The sequence below is a fragment of the Manis javanica genome, chromosome 13 (assembly GCF_040802235.1).
Source record: "Manis javanica isolate MJ-LG chromosome 13, MJ_LKY, whole genome shotgun sequence".
Taxonomy (NCBI): Eukaryota; Metazoa; Chordata; class Mammalia; order Pholidota; family Manidae; genus Manis; species Manis javanica.
This window is the reverse complement of record NC_133168.1, coordinates 94,545,685-94,570,369: the sequence shown is the minus strand read 5'-3', so window position 1 is coordinate 94,570,369 and position 24,685 is coordinate 94,545,685. Positions and strand designations below refer to the sequence as shown.

Sequence of the window (24,685 nt, the reverse complement as noted above, 5' to 3'; positions counted from 1 at the left end):
TTAGACTAGAAAATCAATACATTGTGGAGATCGAATGTCCAGCATAGTCAAAATACTGTACTATATACTTCAAAATTGATAACAGACAAGACTACAAAAAAGTGATAATGATGTGACTTGAGGTGTTAGCTAATGCTACAGTGACATTGCATTATGTAAGTATATCCAAATAACACACTGTACACCTTAAGCTTAAAGTTATATTGTCAATTATATATCAATTTCTATAAAAAAAGTACTTTATTCTGGAACATGCTCAGGCCCAGATGTATATCTGTCCTTCCCATTTTACAATGTAATGCTGCTACTCTTGTGCAGTATTATGACTCAGTCACTTAGATAACAGCCAGTAATGATGGGCATTAAAGGTCACTGTTATACGGTATCTTGTGGTCAGATAGTAAGTCACTACTGGAGTTCAGTGGAAAGCCAAGGTTCTTTTTCAAATGAGAAACATTTTCGGGAGGAGGGTATAACCACTCTGAAATTTTAGGGTTCGGTATTTTGATTCTCATATTTGGGGTCTCCATAAGCTCCATACAGGCTACTCCAGTACATCAGATCTGTGTAGTAAGACTCAAATAGAGGGACAGTCACGCTGCAGCCTGGATATGATGCAGAACTTTTTCTTTTCTGGTTCCATGCAAAACTGGCCCTCTTATGTGTCACCCAGGAAATGAGTGACTGGCAGGCTCAAATGTGCTTGTGGTCTCCATAATGTAAACACTCCCACTGACCTTGATAGCTACCTGTTGGAGGGCAGTATAAAGTGCAGCAAATTGTCTCCATACTGCAGGTGTATTTCATCCTATGTTAGGACAACTGAAACCCTAGAAAACCCACACACGTACATGGGCCATGACATTCATGGCATTTATACTGCAAAATTCTATATCCATGTGTCTGCACTCTGTTTTGACACAGATAAGAACTTATGACCTAGCCGTTAGACTAGATAGTAAAAGTAAATTGTTGTGGACATTCTCAAGATGGCAGTGTGAGTGAGGTGGCGGAAATCTCCTCCCAAAATGGTATGTATTTTGAAAATACAGCAAATACAACTATTCCTAAAAGAGTGACCAGAAGATACAGTACACCAGCCAGGCTACATCTACGTCTCATGGAAAAGAGTAAAATACAAAGCCGTGACCTGGCAGGACCCGGGCACTCCGGTCAGTCAGCGCAGCTCACCAGCGGGAGGGAAAGCATCAGAGTGGGGAGGGAGTGGGAGCACAGGACTGCGAAATAACCAGGCCTGGTGATCTGCTCCCGGAGCACAGACACACACTGCATGGTGCACTGGGTAGTAGAGGAACGGAAAAGCAAAATCCAAGACTCAGACTGCGAACAGATTCCCACAGCCAACTGCCCTGGGACAAAAGGAAAGCAGGAGCTATAAAAGAAACGGACAAGGGTTTAACAGATGGACAGAATCGTCTTGGCACCCTCAGCCCAGCAGGCTGGGAACTTCAAGGAACTTCAGGCTCCCTAACCCCCTGGGTGGCAACACAGCTCCAAAGCCAATCACGGTGATAAGCAGCGTGCCGTTGATGCCCCTTTCTCCCAGATAATTGTCTTTGTTCTAATGTCAACCAAAATCTGTCCTGTATCCGAGTGTTGCTTTGCTGACTTGTCTCTTGAGAATGTGTGCTCTTGCCTTTTAGTGTGCCTTCCGATTTGTGCTTGAAAACCAGATGTATCAGGTAGTAGGATTCGAGGAAAGTAGGTCTTCAGGGTGAGAGTCTGTGTGTTCTTGAATAGGCATTAGGTAAGGCCCAATACTTGCTTTAGCTGTGTGTGTTGGGGGCTTCAGTATCCTCCACTGTCCTTGCGTTTTTCTCCTCAGTGTGTTTGGGTATCCCCAGCCCAGGCTTGAGTCTGTGTCTTGCTGTTCTCTGTTTAATGTGCTGTTTGTTACCCTAGGACCCTGCTGATACGGCAAGCTATTTTGGGGAGGGAAAGTGTTCTGATTCAGCCTGTTATGCTTTGGTAGGATACAGTCCTGGACTACGAAAATTCAAAAAGGTTCTCAGTGCTTTATTCCTTCCCTTTTGTCAAAGAAGAAAGTTGAAGAGGGCCGGAGTTGTGTGACTGCTCTTTCTCCAACCAGGTAAGACTGATAAATGAGTGTTCCTTGAGGCACTGCCCAAGGTACAGACGACAGAGTTCACTGTTGTAAGTATATCAAGATGTTCCCTTGTGTTTCCTGCATGAAGCACGAGACATTTCCGCCCCCCCACCCCCCCAATCTTCACAAAAGAACCTGCTTTGGCTCCTGCAGGAAGAATTCATGAGTTGTGTGTGTGTGTGTGACGGTGCCCACCGTCAAAGTGGAACAGTCCCAAAGGGGAGGCGTGACGCTGAACAAACACACAAATCACTCTGAGAGGACGCCCGGTCGAGCTGGAATCGTGCCGTATAGCTTTTATTCTCCTCCTTATATACACACTCAGGGAGCGAAAGTTAACTAGGGGTCAAGAAGCACACGCCTGAGTATTCACGTGCTCTTTTGCACAAGCATACCCTGTCCTCAGGATACATCCTATCTCAGCGCACTCGACTCAACATTCGGGACTTGGTATTTTTCTTACTGAACTTCCTTATCTCTTCTAACTGACCGTTCTTTCACCCCAGTCTCTCAGCTGTCCTCTCTCAGTTTCCTTTAGGTTTCAACCATCCTCAACAGTGTGTGTGTGTTGGGGGTGGGGTGTCCTAAGACTGGGTTCCCCAGGCCTTTTAAGTCTCAAGCTAGACTGACTGTGTTCCCAGCAATTCATCTCTTACAGTTTATCCTACAGGTCACTGGCTCAAGTTATGTCTGCTTCATTCATCAAACACACTTTAGGAGAGTAGGGCAAGTGTGTGCGGTCAGGTAGCTAGAGAAAAGGGGACAGAGTGGGTTGGGCCTTCAGTGTGTCAAGGGGTTCAGGCTGAGGGTCTTCAAGGTTTGACCCCCCCATCTGCTGGCACAAAAATAAAGAGGCACATGTGAACCTTAATTGGGTTGCCCATCGTGGGCCAGGGAGGGTGAGTGGGTATCTAAAGTGAACTAAAAAGCAGACATCAAAAACAGGGTCTCATCAAAATCTATTGTCTTTGTTACTGGTGGCATCTTGCCAGTGTTGTCTACCCACACACAAGCAGTCCCTTGGAGGAAATGGAGCTCTCCCTGGTCGGTCAGTAAATTGTCGGAATCCAATAGTCATCAGCTACCGTGGCTGCCAAGGAGTTTTTCTTTTTGGGAAACATCTTTAAATGTTACCTGTCTGTTGCATGTGTTTAGTGTTTGGGGCATTTGTTGACTGGGGTCAATGCTGTGAGTTTGTTGAGAGACATTAGGTGTGCCTGGGGCAGTGCCAGGACTCCCACAAGTACATGAGTGGAACTGGTAGGAAAAAGCAGGCATTTGTGTTGAGATGGTCCTGGTCTTTGTGAAAGAGGGTGCATGCCTGAAATACTGACATCCCGGAGACAGAAGAACTTTAAGGGGAAAGTCCAGGGGTGAGATATGAGTTTGGCAAGATCATTGTCAACAGCTGAAAGATCTGTCAAAATGTGCAGATGCGTTATACTCTTGGCCAGGCCATCCTGTAGTGCAACATTGCCTGGAATTTGAGCTGATGCTTATCTTTGAGTAGGGATGGCCTACGTGATGTAAGGACAGAAAGCATCTCTGCAGTGGGCTCCGTCAGTGTGGGGTGGTGCAGGGTCCATAAGGTGTATGAATTCTGGTCATTCATGTGATCCCAAGGGGCTCTCAAGATAGCCAAAGGGCCTAGAAAAGGGGGACCTCCAGAATGACTGCATCATTTGGGGGACTGGGCAATGCTCTTCCTCCTGTAGGAGATGCCAGAGGGCCCGTTTTTGGCATAATCCCATAGGTTCCAGTATCTTTTCCATGAGGCCTCTGTGGCGAAGTGAGCCTGACTCAGGTCCCAAGGAGAACCGAGAGGCTGGCTGCTTTGGCTCATCAGCTCAGGGCCTGTGGGAGCCTCCGTTTCTAGAAAGACTGCTGTCTATTGTCCGCAGTGGCTGTTCTAATTGTGTCTGGCACCAGGCTGAAGTGACATGTTCCAGAAAGCCATGGCAGTGTCATGGGTGTTTGGCCTCTGGAAGGCCTGAAAGAAGGCTGCTAATGCCTCTGTGGTGTGTGAGTGTGGAGAGGGAGACACTAGTAGGGTGTTATTTGGTCAGATTCTAGAGCTGTATGTTTTCCTATTCAAAGTGCTTCAGTCTGTAAGTATTTTATGGCTAAGCCGGCAGGGCTGATAATCATGTGGCAGCTGGGAGAGCTGTGGCTGAAGGGCACGAGTCCCTTGACATGACTTCTGCCATCGCTCCCTCTGCCCTCTCACCTCACAGGCTCTGATATTGCCACAGAAGTTTTCCAGAGTAAGTCAGGTGTATATGTCTAGATACTTGCCAGTAAGCAGGTACAAAGCAGGCTTGAGATGAGAAACTCTGAGTTAGAAATGACCTCCAGGTGGTGACAGGAAGCTATAATGCTGATGCCTGTGAATCTGGATGTCCCCAGTGGGACAACTGTGGGATACACCTTTTTGTTTCACAGCCACAGTATTTCCAAAGATCTGACCCGGGAGCCTGATCTAAACTGAGATTCTGAGAGGCCTCTCCTGTTACGAGATGAAAGCAGGTGCAGCCCTGGCGGGGGTTTTCTAAATCAAGACGGGATCGCTAAAGGCCTGGTGGGGACTGAGCCAGACCTCCACCCCAGTCCTCCAGCTACTCCTAAGAAGTACCCCAAGGTTGTAGAAAGGAGGGTTGTACATGTGAACATCAGGGGTGACAAGTTTAACGTTTTTCTTCGGGGCCACTGAGGGAAAACAGCCTATAGAAATAACATGGCAGTCAAAAAGGCCCGTGTGGGTACCTCAGTGGCCCCTCACCAAAGAAAAGAAGGAAGCAGCCCACACTTTAGTACAAGAACAGATAGCAGCTGGTCACCTCCAGCCCTCTACCTCGCCATGGAACACACCTATTTTTGTAATTAGGAAAAAGTCTGGCAAGTGGAGATTACTCCATAATCTCAGGGCAGTGAACAGACAGATGGAGCTTATGGGACCTGTACAATTAGGCCTTCCTCTCCCTGTGGCCCTGCCCAGAGGATGGAATTCAATAGTGATAGATATCAAAGACTGTTCCGGCTTCACCCCAGAGACTGTCAAAGGTTTATTGCCACAGGGCATGGCTAAGAGCCCCACCATGTGTATGTAAAGAAGGCCTTACAAACTGTCAGGAAGCAGTTTCCCCTGATAATCATCTATCATTATATGGATGACATCCTTTTGTGTCATGAGAGCAGCAGGGAGCTAGAGACAACCCTCAGGGTCAGGGTATGGTGGAACGCACCCACCTCACCCTCAAGAATGCCTTATATAAACAAAAAGGGGGAATAGGAGAAGACTTTAGAACACTGGACAAAAATGGCTGCAGTGCAGCAGAGTGGCACAGCCAACAATCCAATCCAAAACACATGCCTAAACTTTTGTGGAAGGATGTGTTGGAAGGAACATGGAAAGGCCCGGACCCAGTGATAATCTGGACCCGAGGCTCGGTTTGTGTTTTTCCATAGGACCAGCAGAACCCCGTTTGGGTGCCTGAACGTCTGATACGCAGAGTGGAAAACCCCGGAGCGGAGGTACAAGATGATCGCACTGCTTCTGCTCCTGCCGTGGATCCTACAGCAGGCGACGGCGGAGCCGAGCTGCAGCTGCAGCCACCGCCGCGCTATCACCTGAATGGTCTGTCCCAGGCCACTGCCTCGGCAATGACAACGCAGAACGTCATCAATGGCCATTTTAAGAATGGGATGGCCTTGGTCAACTAACGCATGAACCTTCTTCAAGAACAATTGGACCTCTTGGGGGAGGTTTTGTCTGTGGGCTGCATCCATTCTTATACGGGGGTGTATTACTGGTATTCCTTTTCATAATTATTCTAAAGCTGCCAACTTGTCCAGACAGGCGAGACGTTAACCACAAATTGGTCCAGTGAGCTTGACGAGCTCACCACTCAGCTATGGTTAGAAATTTTGCTCCGTAGCTCAAATAGCTGAAGCTGTGTTAAACGCCAACAAAGCCTGGTCAGGTGTAGGTGTCATAGGAATATTGCTAATTGTGGGCCTCCTCCTGGTTGGGAGGAAAGTCTGTTCCATACAAAAACAGCAACGGGGAGAACAGAAGGTCCTGTTGCAGGCCATGGCAGCGCTAGAGGAAGGCATCTCCCCTAGAGTATGGCTTAATATGCTGGATCAGTAGTCAAGGATGGGTAAGATCGGGAGCTGCACGTATCAACCTAAGACAGGGCGCAGACCTAAGCTGTCTGTTGCCTGAGGACGGGTAAGAATGCCGCAGACTCCGGACGACCTAAGACAGGCATGATCCCGACAGACCTTTGGTTATAAAACAATAAAGGGGGAGATGTGGGGGCCCGGCCTACGGCCGAGGCTGAGCCCCACTCTAGCTGGACAACGCCCTAAAGATGGCACCTGCTTCCTGCTCACCACCCTTTCCCCTCTCCCCTCGTGCTGCCCGCTTAGAGTGGCACATGACACCTATCCGCTTAAAGGTCATGCATGATACTGTCCCGGATTGGTTGGGTGACTGAATATAAGGGAGCCCACCGGGAGGGAGAGGAGCTTCCCGACAACTGCTGTAACCGCCGCGAGAGATTAGACAATAAAGCCTAGAGAAGAATCCAGACCTTGGGCGTGTTGCTTCGGTCCCTGAAGGGTCGCGACAGCTTGGGAGCAAGGAAACGCACAGACTGGCTGGGCTTTGGTAACCTGCGGCTATAGGCAGACTAAAACCGTCCGCATGCGAGAGCAGGTACTTGTGTGCATTTGTCCTCTTGCCACGGCCGAAGGGGAAAGCACTGTGGCTTTCTCATCGCCTCCGCTGTGGGTCACAGAGGAAGGAGGGATGAGGATTCAGACCTGTCACACATCCAAATTTGCAGAGATTTTAAACTGGAGACACAGCTACTTTGAGATATACCCAGAATGTTCTCTTTTAGGCTTTTCCTCAAGAGAATCTATTTCACCAGGTTCTCATAAAAATACAGGATAAACACAGTATGTAAGAACTTTAGGGCAATGGCGGCTGGTATAAAATACATATAATGGGAATACTTGACAGAACAGAAAAGCAGAAAGGAACAGAAGAAATCAGGAAGCAAAAGTCACTGAGATTTTCCTGACATTAACAGAAAAACCCAGCAAACTGCAGATCCAGCAAGTTAAGGGAACACAGCACATGAAGGAAAAAACGTACATCCAAGCAGATCATATCGAAACTGAACAAAGAGAAAATGGGAAGAAGCGTGAAGGGAAAAACAAACCTTACTTATGTTGGGGACATAAGTAAGGACAGGAGTTAAATCCAACTTACGTTCAGAAACCATGAGAGAATGGAGACCATCAGAAAGAAGGTAAGTGATAAAGAATATTGGAAAAGGAATAAATGAGGGTGAAATAGATTAATTAATCTGACAACTATCACTTTGTTCAAGTCAGTAAAAATGCATTCAGTCACGACAGCTCACGGATAAGGGGCATCAGTGAGACCAGTGTTACTGGGGGCAGAGAGGGGGCTTCGGGGAAGGCTCTAGATAAGGTACTTGGCGGCCTGTGGGCTGGTATAGTGTCCGCTGCAGGGGACTTGCTTTAATTGTAAATGTACACCAAGAAATCAGGGCAACATATGAAGTAAAATCAAGGCAGATATGATAGGCTGAGTGGAAATAAAATGTAATCAGGTAAAATGCTCCAAGCCAGAGAAGGCGCAAAAATGCCGAAAGACAAGAAAACAAGGGCAACAACAACAAAAGAGTAAAACATTTGGTAGGTTATTAATCAACAGGATCAAAAACCTTTTTAAACATCAATAGTCTAAACACTGCATTTGAAAGACAGATACTATCGCAGCACTAAAAAGCAAACACCTAGTTATAAATGCAGCCTACAAGGAACGCACTTTAAATATAAAGACACAGTAAATTTAAGAAGGATGGAAAAAGATGTACTATGTTAACAGTCATCTAAAGAAAGTTGGAAAACATGTTTCAAAACATGACTTTAGGGCAAGGAAATCCCAGAGAAAAAGAGGGAATTACATAATGATAAAAGGGTCACGTCTCCAAGAAAACAGAGCAATCCTTTCTGTGCATGTTCATTAATAACTAGCAAAATACATGAGCCAAAACTGATAAAATGCAGTCACAAATGATGACTCCACAGTTGGGTTCCAGCATGCAGAAAATTGGGAAGGACATGGCTGAGTAACACCATCAATCAACTGGTTTAATCGAAACCCATGTAACACTTCAGCAGCTAACAGGAGGATACACTGTTCTCCAGTTCATATGGAACATTCACTTAGACATAACACCTTCTGGGACATAAAACACACCTTCAAGAAATTTGAAAGAAATCATAAAAAATATGCTCTCAGAACCACAGCAACAGCATTCTAGAAATCAGTAAAAGGAAAGTAGCTAGAAAACCCCTAACAACATGGAGAATATTAAACACTTTAAAATAACATGGAGTCAAAGAAACTAGAGATTACTTTGAACTATATGAAATGAAAATGACATATATCCAAGTTTGTCTGATGCAGGAAAAGTAGAGCCGAGAAATTTATATACATTGAAAAAACAACAGAAAGAGAAAAATCTACAATCAATAATGTAGGCTTCTACCCGATGAAACAATAAGAAGAGCAAATTAAACCCATAGTAAACAGAATAAAATAGTCCAAGGTGGTGACATAGGATCCTGAACTTACCTCCTTCCACAGACACCAAATCTGCAGCTACATACGGAACTTCCTTGAAGAAAAAAAAACCCAAGAACTGTCTGAGCAATACCTATCCACTGGGTGAATAAGGAAAAACCCCCATCAGAAAAGGTAGGGAAGGCCGAGACACCATCTTGCCATAAACCCCACCCCTAGTACAGCAGCCCGCAACAGGGAGGGCACTCATAACCGGAAGGTTGTCCCTGAGGAGCAAAGGTTTGAATCCCACTTTGGGCACCCCAACTTTTAAGAGGTGCCCCTGAAGATGAGCCTCCACACCTAGTGTTGAAAGCCACTGAGGTTTGCATCAGCAACAAGGTTATAGCAAACTGCGAAGCCGTTCTTAGACGGCTGGAGTGTGCGGACCCACCCCTCCTAGGGCCCTGCACCGAGGCAGCGGGCTGAGAAGGGCGCAGACATCCGACAAAAGAGGCTTGATCGCTCATCTCAACGTGCCGGCCCGCGGGGCAGGCGTTTAGCGCGTCCGGGGGACTGCCACTGCTGAAACGCTCCCCAAAGACGGAGACCGGCAGGCACGGTCGTTGCCTCCTCCCTCTGCCCCAATCCGGCTCACCGGTGTCTTCCAGAAAGGAGCTTCTGTACTTGTCTGGTGCCCTGATTTCAGCAGGCGCTCAAGGGAGCCACCCCTAAATTGCCTGGGTATGGTTAACAAGTGAGGCTTTCATTTCTAGGTCCTATGGGACTGTAACAAACGGGGAGGCAGAGCTTAGCTGGCTATACCTCCAGGGCATGGCAGAGACAGCGGACTGAGACACCCCGCCTTACTGTGAAAGTTGCCTGTTTATTTCTCTGGGAGCTTGGGCCCCAGGGTCAGGCATCTGGCTTGGCACACATCTAGGTGACCACTGAGATGCTCTCCAGGATGAAGACAGCATCTTTGCACCCTCTCTCGTCTGTGTCCAGGTTGCCATTATCTGTAAAAGAGGCCTACTAACATCTTCACAGCTATGGTCGAAGTAGCACACATTAGATGAAATACACAGCTAGGGCTCAGCTATGTCCTCCCCAGAGACTGGGGCAGACGGCAGGCACCGTCCTCTCTGCTCCCTTCTGCCCTGACCAAAGCACCAGTGTCTCCATGAAAAGAGCTTGTATACGGGTTCGGTACCATAGCTTTTGTGTCTTCCCCCTCTTAGGGTCCAGGAACCCAGGGAATTCCCAAGAGAACAAAGCACACAGGCATGGAGATGTAAGTACAGGCAAAGTCTTTATTCAGCCAGCAAGCTGGGGTCGACAGCACCTCCCCTGACACGCAGGCTGAGTCTGAGCTGCCGACCCCCAGGCAACTTTAGGTATTGCTTATATAGGATTTTCACAGCCTTTACACCAAAGCCCGCGCATCTCTACAACCAATAATTTTAAAACACACTCTATATTGTAACCAATGGGAAGCACTGTATCCTTTTAGGGACCGCGTTAGTTGCCTGACCGCTTCCCTTGTTATCTCTTGCATTCCAGCATGTCTACGTGACTTATCCCCCAGGCTGTTGCCCACTTCCAGTTATCTAGCTTAAAGCAGGGGCATTTCTGAGCTTAGCCTCGGGTAGTTTATCCAAAACTGGGTGGCCCTTGCTCTAGGCAGTTAGGTTAAATGTTATTAGTCCTTTTTCCTGACTCTTGATGCTCTTTGCCCTCCTTTACACCCCCCAGAGAACACATCCTTGGACAGCCTGACTCTGGTGGCCGGCAGGGCACGTGTTCATGGGCCCAATGGGATGGTACCAAAGAAAGAAAAGATTCCTAACTGGTTATCACCCCAGGGCTCAGTGCGGAGGGGGCAGACAGAAACGCCCACCTTTCCATCCCCCCCTCAAAGAGGATGTACTGTATGCATGAATAGCTCTTGCCTGAGGGTCTGGCTGCCAACCAGCCTGCACTAGGTGCTGAATGAGATCCTCCTTATGATAATAACGAGTTCTAAGAAGGAGACATTTGGTCGTCTTCCACAGTTCCTGAAGACACTGCAGAGTCTTAAAAGGTGAAATAGGTCAGGTCATGTTAATGAGAAACTTTTGGCCTCTGCCCAAGAGCAGAGGCTGGAGGTTGAATCAGCCAATGGCCAACGATTCAGTGAATCGTGACTGTGCAGTGAAGCCCTCACAAAACCCCGTGAGAGCCTGTCACTTGGGGAACTGGAATTTGTCCATATGCCACCAAGCTAGGCCTCAAGCCCCATGGGGACAGAAGCTCCTGTATATAGGACCTTTCCGTATGTATCTTTTCATCTGGCTGTTAATTTGTACCCTTTACAGTATTCTTTACTAAACTGGGAAATGTATTTTTGAGCCCTTTGAGTGTTCTAGTAAATTAATTGAACCTCAGAGGAGGTCACTGGAACCACCAATCTGTAGCTGGTAAGTGATCGGAAGCACAGGTAACAGCCTGGGGCTTGCAACTGGTGTCTGGAGTGGGGGGTGGAGGGCAGTCTTGTAGGACGGAGCCCTTAACCTGGAGAATCTGGGGCTGTCTCTGGGCAGACAGCGTCAACTGAGTTGAGTTCTCTGACACCTGCTGGCGTTTGGGAATTGCTTGGTATTTGTGTAGGAAGACACCCCCCCTCCCCACATTGGAATCAGGTTTGGAACCTGAAAGGAGTTATAATACTGTTATACTGCTGCAAAACTGTTGTTATATAGGAAAATATCATTACACTCCCCTACTGGGAGCCACTAGAAATAAAGTAGACTTGGGCAAACACAAAGGTTTGAGAGACAAGCAAGCATTAGGCTAGAGTTGAATAAAGTTTATCTCCTACATGACGTCACTCCTTCAAGAATGCAGGAGGTGACTTTTATATAATTCATAAAAAACCATACAAAGAGTTAAGGAAAACAAGCAGATGATTATGCTCCAAATGGAGAAAATAAAACTTCAGAAAAAGACCTTAATGAAAAGGAAGTGATTTACCTACAAATAGTAGAAAGTAATGGTCAAGAGATTTCACCTCGCTCAGAAAGCTGGATAAGCAAAGTAAGAAAGTACCCAACAGAGAAGTCACGGAGCTACATGATATAATAAGTGAGCTGAGAAATACAACAGCAGGATTCAACAGCAGCCTAAAGAAAAATAAAGCATCAGTGAACTTGAAGAAAGGGCAGTGGAACTTACCCAATCAGGGCAGGAAAAAAAGGGAAAGAAAATACATTTAAAAAATGACTACAGTGACTCTTGCTTCATGGATTTATGCTTCCCATGGTTAAGAAGGAAAAAAACCACACTCAGAAAGTTAAGCGCATTCTCAAGCGTGGGGTCTAGACACTCCCGGTTGGGACAGAACCCCTAAAGGAGGCCAGTCCCTGGGGAGGGAGGGTGGGAGCACCTCCACAGCCACAGGAATGAACTCTGGGTGCCGCACACACCTTGCTCTCCTAGAAGCACAGAAGCACTCCGTCCCCCGGCTTCCATTCTCACCAATAAGGACACAGCCTGATCCAGCTCAAAGTTCTGGCCCAAATCAACTCCCAAATCCATAATCCTTACATCCAGGAGACAGAACTCCTCGTCTTCACAGACTTCAATGTGCACAGAACACCGAGTGCAGCTGTAACATGGATGCAGAAGTCAGACATAACAGGTAAAAATGTCAAGGAAACCCCCTTTGCAGGCTCAAGACTGGCCTTAGTTTGGAGTCACTGGCCTCAGGCCTCTGCTCCTCAGTCATGATATATTGGCCCACAATGGTTTATTTAAATCACATAAACCCAGAGTTTCAAGAATCCAGCAAAATCACTCAAATCCAATGGTTATGTATAAGAGGAAAGGAAATCGTAAGGCAGTTTTACTACATCAAAAATACTGACCCACAAATTGGTATTCTTATAAGGAAATGAAGATGTCAGTTAATATTATTGCCAAGAAAAGAAATTGGGGGGGATTAAAGATGGCGGCGTGAGAGGAGAGACAGAGGCTTCCTCCTAAAACTGGATACAATTAGAAAATACAGTTGGTGCAACTATCCTGGGAGAGCAACAGGAAAGAGGACTGCGCCAGACTGCACACACCTGGAGAAAAGAGCAGACCTCAGCGAACGGGGAACGTAACGGAGCCGTGACCCGGCGGGACCCGAGCCCCTCCCCCGCCCCAGCTCACCGGCGGGAGGAAGAGAAACGGAGCAGGGAGGGAGTGGAGGCCTGGGGCGGCTGAATACCTGGCTCCGGAGATCTGCTCTGGGAGCACAAACCTACATTTCATGGTGCTTTCATGAGACTCGCATGACCACCGGGTTGGAAAGTTAATACAGGCAGAGTTCCTGGGGACACTGGGATTCCAGCCACTTGTGGAAAGCAGGGATCCATACCCGGCTGCTCTGGGACAAAAACTTATTCCTGTGTGCCCGGCCCACCGGCTCAGGCAGTGGAGACAGGCACAGCAGCCGGAAGGCAGGGAACAGCTCTTCCCCCCACCCCAGGCACCAGTACCGCTCCCGCAACCCCCACATTGCTTCAGGGACAGAGCAGTTCCAGAGACTACAGCTTCTGGACACTAGAGGGCGCCATATACAACCATGAAACACCAAAGGAACCTTGTCCAGAGTAAAATTATTAATACAACTCCCGAGAAAGATTTAAATGATATAGGACCTTGTGACTCTTCCTGAAAATAGGTTGATTTGTAAATAAATAATCATGTTGAAACACTTCCAGATGTTGTAAGTCTAGGCCTGATATGCCATTTGAAATCACCCAAAAGAGAAAAAGCACACCCAAGAATATTACTACACGCACTTACGGGAAGAAATAAAACAAAAGTTTTAACAAATGGAATACAATAAAGAAATTTATTCTGAAATTCATCTCTTTCTTGACTGGAAATACTTCATAACTGAATCTCAAGGTCTATTGATTAAATAAACTTTAAGTATATTGAAAAACGAAGTTTCAGATAAGTGAATAAATCTCTTCAAAATGATAAAGCGGGGGTTGGGCAGAGGTGGCAGGACAGATCGCCCAGGAAAGGCTCCCAGGGGAACCTCCACCCACCGGACTTCCCAGAGGATGTCTGTGCCCAGGACAGATGCTGGAGAAGCACAAGGATTTCATGCAAGGTAATACCAGGAGGTCATTCTCTCCTTCCCTCTTACGTAAAATGCACACAAAAATAAATATTTGAAAAGGGCCATCCAGGAGAAATGACAAACGAGTCAAATACTGCACAGTTGGAAATGCACCACGGAGGGCAGAGAGTTAATAATGATGCCGGGAACTGGAGATGGTGGGAAGATGGTGTTTCAGAAAGTGGGGAAGGATCTGGAAACCTAGGGATTTAATGCCAGCCCTAGGAACAGCTAGGCTGGGGGGACCAGGGTTGTGGGCTTGAGAACCTGCTTCCCAAACATTTGGGAAAGTGAGGGGAAAACAGTGCCCTGGGAAATGCGAACCCCACAGACCACAGCTCCTCCCACACACGAACCCCAGGGGCCAAGTCACGACTGTGCCCTGATGACCCTCCCCGTGGTCACCCCAATGTGAGGGTGACGTGGCCTCGAGCAGTGAGGGAACAGTTCGCCCGGGTCCCGACTGCCGCCTGAGCCCATGCCGCAGGGGACCGAGGTCCGAGTGGCGCCACCGGTGGGCTCGGGTCCACAGGGTCTGGAGTTGCCCATAGTGCAGCCGGTCCCGCCACGATCGGGTCCAGCCTGTGCACCGTCCCTGTCGTGGACACCTGGTCCTGCACACTCACCATTTTCCGGTTTCTGCGGCACTGGGGGGTCCACCCTGCGACTGCCGCGCGATGCCGGTCACTGTGACACAGGCTTTGTCACGGCCACGTGCGGCCTTTCAGGATGGTGACAGCCCATCCGGGCCGGACAGATCCAAGATTTGCCAGCACGCAGCCCACACCGTCACACGGTGGCGCCCATGTACGGGACCGGCGACTCCCCTGATTGGACAGGCCGCATGGCCCCGCCCCCTCTTGTCTGGGAGCGGCCGGAGGTCGCGGCTTTGGGCCGACTTTGCCTGCGCACAGGCAAGGAACCTGCACCTCCCTTCCACCCCGGGGACCCTGCATGAAGGCATAACACCGTCACGCCGCGGAACTGTGACCGTCTGTCACACACACAGACACTTCTGACCTCACCACACGTAATGAGTCTGGCTCCCCTTCATCTTTGACCAGCTGCTGTGGGAGACGACGCCCCTGCCCCCAGGGGACTTTACAGAATCCCGTGGCCCCCGGAGCGCTTGGCTCTGATGGGGGGGAGGATGTTGGAACCCCTCAACCCTGGTGCAGGCCTGATGCCTCAGATCCTCAGGTGTGGGCGACAGAGGCAAAGAAGCCACCAGAAAACCTGTCAGTGTAATTCCACTAATACTCACCTGTTCAAAGGTCAAAAGAGGCAAAACTGCCTGGTTTTAAGAACATTGCTTAGTGAAAAGAGGAGGTGGTAAAGGTATGAAAACTAAAGGGGGTTTGGACAGCAGTCCTCTGAGGGGCGGTTGGGAGGTGAGTCGTGGAGGGGGCGTCAGGACACCGCCACCACTGCCCAGACTGCTGAATCTGGATGGCGGTTCCAAGCATATTCATGTTCTAACTGAATCCTAACCACAAAACATTTTGTACATTCTTTTCTGAATATATTTGATGATAAAAATTTCAAGAAGAAATTCAGCTTGGAAAAGAACATTATTTGTATGTCTGTCCTGTAAGTGGCAATCTAATTTCACTTAGTTTTGGCAGTAAAAATTGGTAACGTGACCACTGTCAATTTAGGAAGACTGGGTTATATAAACTCATCGTCATGGGTATACAAAGGGTGGCATGTATTGATGTGTAGTATTTACCAATAAAACAATTAGGTACAGTGTATTTCACTGTATACACCATATCACCCCCTCTATAACTGTTATGATCACCTGCACAGGTGGGCCCCCAACCTAGGCTTGGCTGACAACACATTCCTGCCAGGAACATGTGAAAGGGTTTATGACTTCAAAAGTGTGCGAGGAGAGCAGGGCAACCTCTCCAGCCCATGGAGCCTGCCTTCAGGGGGCAAGGGGCACGCCCTAACCTGGGCACTTTGCTGGACTCGGGGTGGGCTCGGGGGAGAGTCTGTGCACAAGGGCACTGGATTTCTTGAGTGCCAAAGCAGTGAGCTGCTAGGCTCTCTGACCGCTTGCACGGGTGTGGGAACAAGGGAGAGGAGGAGGGATGAGGCCTTGAAAGCTGTCGGCAGAGACATCACAAAGTACAGTCAGAGACCCTGGCTTCTCATCCGGCATGCAAGTAGCTTAGAAGGTGACGTTCCTAATCCTCACCAGAAAAAAGCTAACACACTTGAAACCAGTAACTCAGCTCTAGCTAAGCATTAGTCACAGGGCTAACTTCTGTCTCTAAAACTGGAAAGAGAAACAGAAAAGTAGCCATTTGGAAACAGGCTCACAATATTCTGTTCTTAAGGAGTCCTGTCCTCAAAAGATTGTTTCACTAGAGCCTGACTGGGATTTTTTCCAGCACCTAAATGACAAGGGGGGAGGGAAACAGCCAACCTGAGTCCCTCTAGTCTTCCTACTGACCTCAGCTGAGGATGTCTGTTTGGTGGGGAGACAGAAACACTATGAGGCTCATAGGCTTTTTTTTTTTTACTCCTGACAAGAAATATGTGGTGGTTTTCAACACCAGTTTCCTAACACACCAACAGGGTAGCCTACAATTCGATTCAACTCAACTCTAACACTAACCTTAGTGTCAGACAGTTTAATGTCTCAGTCCCATAAGACTGCCCCCTGTCATATAACAGCCACAAAGGCGGTGGTGGGCGGGGGGGGGGGTGCCCAGGCTACATTTGTGCATGGCTCTGCATGGGCAACTACAAATTCAGAGATTCCCTAGATAATCCCTCATGTTTGTTAATTCTATAGAAGCAGTATTAGAGCTAAGAAAATTGCTCATTACTGGTTTATTGTAAAAGACAGAACTCAGGACCAGCCAAATGGCGAGGGTTCACAGGGCAAAGTGGGAGGTGGGGAGAGAGCTTCTTCCACGCCCTCTGCAGACGTGACACCCTCCAGCCACTGCTGTGCTCACCAACTTGGGATCTCTGAATTCAGAAGTTTAGGAGTTTTGACGGTATTCATTGCCTTGCAGAGGCATGACTGATGAAATCACTGGTGTTATGGTGATTGTCTCCATCTCCTGCTCCTTCCGCTCCCCCGAGGTTGGGGGCTGGGCTGAAAGTTATAAGCCTTAAAATCATAGTCTCCCTGGTGACCAATCCCCACCCTGAAGCCATCTAGGCAGGAGCACACAGTGCCTCATTAGAACATAAGATGCTCCAGTCACCCTATCACTCAGAAAGTCTTAGGAGGCCCTTGCTGGGAACCATGGGCAAAGACCAAACATTTTTCTTACACCAAAGAAGGTCAGAGCCCAGGGACAAGGCTCATTAAATCTGAGACCAAATCCTAGGACTATAGAACATGTCCTCTCCACCCACACCACACCATTACATCAGGGAGACTGCTCCTTAGTAACAGTGCAATATACTCAAAGAAATGCACGTTTCAGAGCTTATTGAGACGCCTCTGTGAGAACCCTAGAGACGACGTGGGTGACAAAAGCAAGGACCCCTGAGGATCTGTAGCCTCTGACAGCTGCCGCGAATAGTAAACACAGCACAACCCTGGGCAGATAAACACAGAGCCTCAGATACTAATGGCCCACTTCCCTCAGTTCGCTTTTCACAGTACGTCATGCCCAGCATTCAGCAGAAGACCAAAAGGCTGCTAAAAGGCTTAAAACCACAGTCTGAAGAGACAGGACAAGCAAAAGAACCTGATTCAGATGTGGCAGACAGGCTGCAATCATCAGACCAGAAATGTAAAGTCACCATGATTAATATGTTAAGGGCTCTAAAACTGAAGGACCAAAACAGCAGGACTCACAGACCCCAAGAAGGAACTAGCTGTTACCAAAGGGGAGGCGTGGAGGAGGGCGGGTGGGGAGGGAGGGAGAAGGGGATTGTGGGGGAGCATGATTGGTGCACATGCTGTGTGTGGGGTCACCGGGAAGACTGTAGCTCAGAGAAGACAAACAGGGACTCCGTGGCATCTTCCTACACTGATGATCAGCGACTGCAATGGGGTATGGGGTGGGGGGGGACTCGAGAAGGATGACTGTAATATCCATTGTTTTTCTTGTGAAACCTTCATAAGAATGTATATCAATGATACCTTAAAAAAAAAAGATTAGAAGAACAGCTGTTCTGCACTGAAGACATAAAGAAAAAGCCACATGGAGGAGGATGGGAGGGGCTGACATGCAGTCTGGTTGGGACTCACACACCTGACACAGGGACCTATCCCAGGAGGGAAGGTCCTCCCGAGGAGCTAGGCGATCGTGCCCCACATCGGCCTCATCCCCCAGCATGCATCCCCAGCTTTTGGGGGGCTCTGCAGCTTCTCTCAGTATAAAAACTCCCTCCCCTGGTAAGTGCTGAGCAGGCAGGACACGTGCAGTGGGTGGATCTGGCAGAAGAATCCAACGGGGTCCGTCCTCAAATACTTCCTTACGCACGCTCAAAGGGGCTTTAGTTTGGAGACCAGGACTTTAGTCTCTGCTTCCCACTGGAACTGCTCTAGACCATGAGTGATATTTTAAATACAAAAACCCAGTGTTAGAGTTATAAGTGTTAAATAATCAAATCCAGTGGTCAAGTATAAAGGACAGAAAAAAAAATGTAAGAGTACTTTATTGGCTCAACAAGGAAACCCATCTATTGCTTTCAGAAAATAATGGTGTAAATTTTTTATTTCCTCCCCAAAAGTTGTTTTGTAGACAATCATATTTAAGCCAGTGTAAGCTCTGGAATTCCATTCGAAATCACCCTAAAGTAAGGAATGGACCTCAGAAACATGTTCTACCCCATAGAGGAAGAAAAAAGGGGAACAAATTTTAACACATGCAATGTAATACTGTTTTCTTTTTTTTCTGAATTTCACCTTTCTTGCCTCTTTGAAAATGTTTTATTCTGTTTTTCAGGATCTCTTGATTAAATACGTTTTCCATTGACTGTAAAACCGAGACTATAAAAAAGTAAATGTATCTTTTCAAGGTGACTGAGAGGAACAGCGCTGACAGGACACATCACCCGGGAGAGTCTCCAAACAGGAACCTCCACCCACAGGACTTCCCTTGGGACGTCTGTGCCCAGGGCAGATCCTGGGGCGGAGGCATGAGGATTTCACGCAACGTAGTTCCAGGTGATTATTCTTTGCTTCCCTCTCATGTAAAATACACACACACACACTAAACATTTTTTAGCAGCAATGCCTTGGCTATGGGAAACTTACAATTAAAATACTGTGTCTGTTTGAAACGAACCCCGGAACACAAATAGCGATGAGTGGGAGACGCGAAGCGGGCATTTCAGGAGGCGGGAGGGATGTGGATTTTGGATTTACTGCCAGTCCTAGGAAGAGGTAGGATGGGGGAGGGTCGGGGATTTGAGACCCTGCTCCCCAAACACTCAGGAAACTCAGGAGAAAACGGTTCCCGCAGTGGAGAAAGGATGGACGGGGACCCCACAGAGCACAGCTCCTCCCACGCACGAGCCCCGGAGGCCGAATCAAGACTGTCCCTCAGGAACCTCCCCGTGGTCACCGCACAACCTGGGGAGACGCCAGGCTGCGGGCGCAGAGCCGCCCAGAGAGGTTCCGGGGCCGCGCGCTGTAACCGGACTGGACGCCGGGCCCGGCTGCCGGCCCAGCCCCCACGCCGCAGGGGCCCGAGTTTCGGGCGATGCCCCCGGGTCCCGCCAAGGCCGTATTCGACTGGCTCTTCCACCTCCTCCCGGGACACCCGGCCCCGCACACCCACCGCTGGCCGGCTTCTGGGTCCCCCGGCGTCATCCCTGCGGCTCCCGGGCTGTGCAGGTCACAGCGCTGCCCACGCGGCAGCTGAAGCACCTGGATCGTTCGGCGCAGCTGAGACGCTACCGCGGGAGTGGGAGCGTCCACGTGGTGGCGCAGCGTCGCCCCGCCCACCTGCTTGCTGCGCCCCTGATTGGACAGCTTGTGAGGACCCGCCCCCGCCCCCCTGGCAGCGGGGCAGGTCACTTGGCGCAGCTGAGCCCGTTTTCCCCGGCGCTGGGCGGGGCCCTGTCGCCTCCAGGGAGGTTTGCCTTTACAGGAAACCTGCTCCCACCCGGAGCAGCAGTGGTGTCTTCCTGCAGCTCCTTCGGAACGCGGGGACGCAGGTGCGCGCCGGGAATGCCTGAATCAGCTCCCCGGTGGAGCGACGCCCTTGTTCTGAGCAAATGGGGCGCCCGGGCCAGGCCAAACAAGAGGGTGTCAGATCTTCTGCGGGTCAGGGGCTGATGATACCAGGCTGCGAGGCCACACACGGCGCTGTGACCCTTGATTCAAACACATGAAATGACGTCACATGTCATAATCTGCCTTTTTCGATCTTTGACAGTTTGAGGCTTCCACCCACCCCTTGGATGATGCTCCAATGAATTGTACAAAATGGAAGATTTTTATAGGATGGAGGGTGGGTTGAGTAAGTCTTTAGCTAGGGAAAAGGACTGTTCGAAACCAGGATATATATATTTTTGGGAGAAGGAAACGGCAGCGTTTTTGTCATGGAGATTACCTCACAAGTGCTGATCAGATAATTCCAGTGTGATTGTTAAAATGGCAATTGCTGGGATAGGATGAAACCGTAATTAAATCTTGGTTTGCTGTCATGGGAGATGAAGTACTTGATTTGGTTTTTTTTTTCCTTTAACACTCGTACATCAGATAAATGGCTTACTTCACTTACCATAATGTCCTAAATGTTCGGACACTTTAGCATTGTTAAAAAGCAAATTCATCAAGTAAATTTGAAGATCCGATTGGCTTCATTGAGATTCATGAATCAAGCACTAAATCCTCTGGCAGGTGAGAAGATCCTCCATGTAACTGTACAAAACGGAAGGTTTTATAGGCAGGAGGGTAGGGAGAGTTATTAGCAAGCAAAAGGGACTATTTCAGGCAAGGTCACCATCTCTGGATTGAAGAGCAGGTCATCTTGAAAGGCAGATTTCCCCATCGTCTTTTAGGGAAGATGGAGACGGCTCATGTGAGATTATCTTATGGATGATACTGAACAGAAGGTTTCTGACTACATTTCTTGGGTAGGTCAAAACTGTAGCTGGGTTTAAATATTAGGCCCTGGTTTGGTGACTTGACCTAACAGAAGTGACCCCACTTCCTTCCTTTTTAAGGCTCAATAATATACCATTATATGCATGTATCTCCTGTTTTATCTATCCATCCATCAATCAGTAGACCCCTGGATTGCTTCCACTTTATGACTACTGTAAAATATGCTATGAACGTGGACAAATGATCTCCTTGACACCCTTTGTTCTTTTTGGAACATACCCAGAAGTGGAATTGCTAGAGCTTATGGTAACTTGATATTTAATTTTGTGAAAAAGATGGTTTTCCACAGCAGCTGCACCAATTTACATTGCCGCCATAGCGCACAGATCCCGATTTCTCTTACGTTCTCACCAACCTTATCACTGTTAATACAATTCCTAATGGTTGTGAGGTCATTTCATTTACTCCTTTAATCACTCCTTCAGTTGTGAAATGTCTACTTTGAAGTATCTTTGTTAAATCTGACGTTCCTCTCTGGCAGTTTTTGTTGCCTTTTTCATCCACTGTCATATATTTCTGTTTCTGCAGTTTTATTTAGTTGCAACAACTGCACTTTTTACACAATATACTGCACCTTCTCTGGGAATCCTCCACATATTTGCTTGCTTTTTGTTGAGTAGCTTCCTGGATTATTTCAGTGAATCTATTTCTGCCCGACAGTGGTTAAGTCTGATGTTCTTTGTTGGAAGGGAATATCCAGCTTTATGTCCAGTTGTCTGGGACATTGTATTGGTCCGAAACTCTTCTTACTTGGATCACACCCAGTTGATAAATTGTAATTTCTGGCTGATGGCTCTGTTGTTTTCAATAAAGTCCTGGGACAAATTTTCCCTACAAACTAATCCAAAAATACTGTGACTTCTTTATAGTAATACCAAGTGTTTGTTATTGACTCTTAGCTGGTTCTTCCTACCAATCTTCATTCTCTGCTGCTCTCCAGAAAATTAGCTGGCCCACAGACTAGGCTGTAACATTAGATATGCAGATTTCCGGCCAACTGTTTCAATTCCCACTGTCCTTCAGGTGGAGTCCCTTTGGCTTAAACTCCTCATAACCTCTAATAACTGAAGTTAACGCTTTCCCCCGACCTTCAGACATGTTAGGGCTCTGGAGCCTGGGGAGAGACTATGGCAAGCTCCTGTCTGAATGGCACTGTTTCTAGAAATGGAGTACACAGCAGGGGGACAGCAGCCTGGCACTCTCAGCTTGTGTCTCCAGGCACGGGACCACCCTTTCATGAGCCAAGTCCCAGTGTTCTCAGCACACATGCTAGACCACCATTATGTGAGTAGGGGACGGGTGCAAGAAGCACACCCCCACTTCACAAGCATAAGCTATGTAAAATGTTCTCATGGAATGTGTATAGTTAGATCAGGATGAAAAACGATGAAATCCTATTCCCAGAAAAAAGACCTCCGAAAGGAAGTTGGACGAACACAACGTCATCTTCTTGGCTGTACTGTGCTAGTGGGGTGTGCACCTAGGTGAACTGAGGGTGGAGGGATGGAGCAGTCATGGTTTAAATACCACAGATTCATACCTTAGTCCAAAATTTTCAGAGAATCCTGTGAGTAGATGTTCCTCATTTCCCACTTACCTTTACAATCATTCCAGAGACTTTAAATGATTATTTAAAAGGTAATTTTCAAGACTTCAACTGAAGAGTGTGCTGGTAGAGCTCCTCACACTGCAACGCAAGCCTGATTCATTTAAAATGCTGCCCAAATCAGATGCTGTTTAAAATAAATTACAATGGCCCTACAAAGCTGTAACATCACATCATATACAAACAAAATTGAGAAAATTCCTGAGTGTTTACAAAAGCGTACTTTACATTTCATTAAGTGTGAAACACTACTGCTAACACAATGGCCAGTAGTTTGACTAAATCCAGCTGAGACTTGAGCCCAACTTCTGTCCAGCAATGATGAAGGCAAAATGGAAAGCTGGCTTTGGAGAATAAACTGAGCCTTACAGTGCCTCTACTTACAAAAAGATTGTCAGTTGATGGAAGTAAATGCACAAGCTGTGTGCAATAATAGTTAATAACTGTTTCTGGTCATTTATATCCACCATGGGTAACAGTTTTTTCAGGAGTAAAGGAATGCACCTAAATTTATGGTAATAGGATGTGAAGAGTCTATTATTTCAGCAAAATTCTAGAACCATGTTTCCCCAAAGTTAAGTGTCACAAGAATACATAAGCATATGGATGTATTACAGCTAAGATTGCTGTGGCTGAGGGGAATGGGCCTATGGTATAGATTCTACCACTGCTCGCATCACCCTCTCAGCTCACAGGCCCCTGGTATTGTACAGAAATTCTCCAGAGTGGGGCATGCATGTCTTTCTAAGATGTTTCTAAGATAGCAGGAACAGACGGGCTTAAGTTGGGAAACAAAGAGCTGAGGATGGTCTAAAAATAGCAATGGGCGGTAATGATGCTGATGCACATGAAGGACAATGAGCCAGGAAGAGCCCACCGGGGACAAACCTATGCATCTCAGAAGCACAGCGCCCTCCACGATGTTTACACTCAAAGACAGATTCCTCTCACGCTGCCTCAATTTCTGTGTGTGCGATGAGGGCGGGCGATATCCCAGAGGGTGAGTTCTCAGTGAAGGCAAGTTGGCAAGACTTTGTGACCCATGTGGTTCTTGTCTGGGTGTTCGATTATTTCTAAGTGGGATTCCACAGCTGTGGAAAGAGGTAAACATATAAAAAGGTTTAGGAGAGTTTATTTCTTTCCTAGCATGAAAAGTGATTGTTTTTAATTTTGTATTAAATATATATTATTTTACATTGTATTTAGGAGATTTCACAGATGTAGAGTAATAATGCCATTAAAAGATGGAGGAGATGGAGCCAGGATGGCAGCGTGAGTAGAGCAGTGGAAATCTCCTCCCAAAACCACATAGATCTATGAAAATATAACAATGAAAACTCTTCCTAAAATAGAGACCAGAGGACACAGGACAACATCCAGACCACATCCACACCTGCAAGAACCCAGCGCCTCACGAAGGGGGTAACATACAAGCCCCGGCTGGCGGGACCCGACCGCCCCTCCCCCCAGCTCCCGGCAGGTGGAAAGAAACTAGAGCATGCTTTTTGGAAGCTTTAAAGGGACAGGGACCCCAATACCAGGGAAACAGGGCAGCAAGACCGGTGAGCAGGTGCCTGAGACCAGTGCCTGAGGACAAAGAAAATCGAGCATTTTTCCCAATACTAGGGAAACAGGGCAGCAAGACCGATGAGCGGGTACCTGAGACTGGCGCCTCAGGACAAAGAATATCGAGAATTTTTCCCTTTTTTTTTTTGGCGAGTGCTTTTTGTAAGTCTTAAAGGGACAGGGACCCCAATACCAGGGAAACAGGGCAGCAAGAACAGTGAGCGGGTGCCTGAGACTGGTGCCTGAGGACAAAGAAAACGGCGCGTTTTTTTCCTTTTCTTTTTTCCCCCTCTTTCATTGTTGCTGTTGTTATTTTGGTTTGGAGACTGCTTTTTGCAAGTCTTAAAGGGGCAGGACAGGACACTTAGCCCAGAGGTAGGGAATCTGGGGATCTCTGGGCACTCTAACCCCCTGGGCAAGAGGGAGCACAGAGGCCCTTTACCGAGATGAATAGCCTCCTGGCCGCTCCCCCTCCAACAGGGCTCCACCATTTTGGAGGAGCAGCCCTATCCAGGCCACGCCCA

The 24,685-nt window shown here is 47.8% G+C and overlaps 1 pseudogene; it reads right to left on the bottom strand.

The window, feature by feature from the left end:
* LOC140845672 (tartrate-resistant acid phosphatase type 5-like) overlaps positions 1–23,475 on the bottom strand; it is a 49,107-nt pseudogene extending 25,632 nt beyond the window's left edge.
* Positions 23,476–24,685: the final 1,210 nt, after the last annotated feature.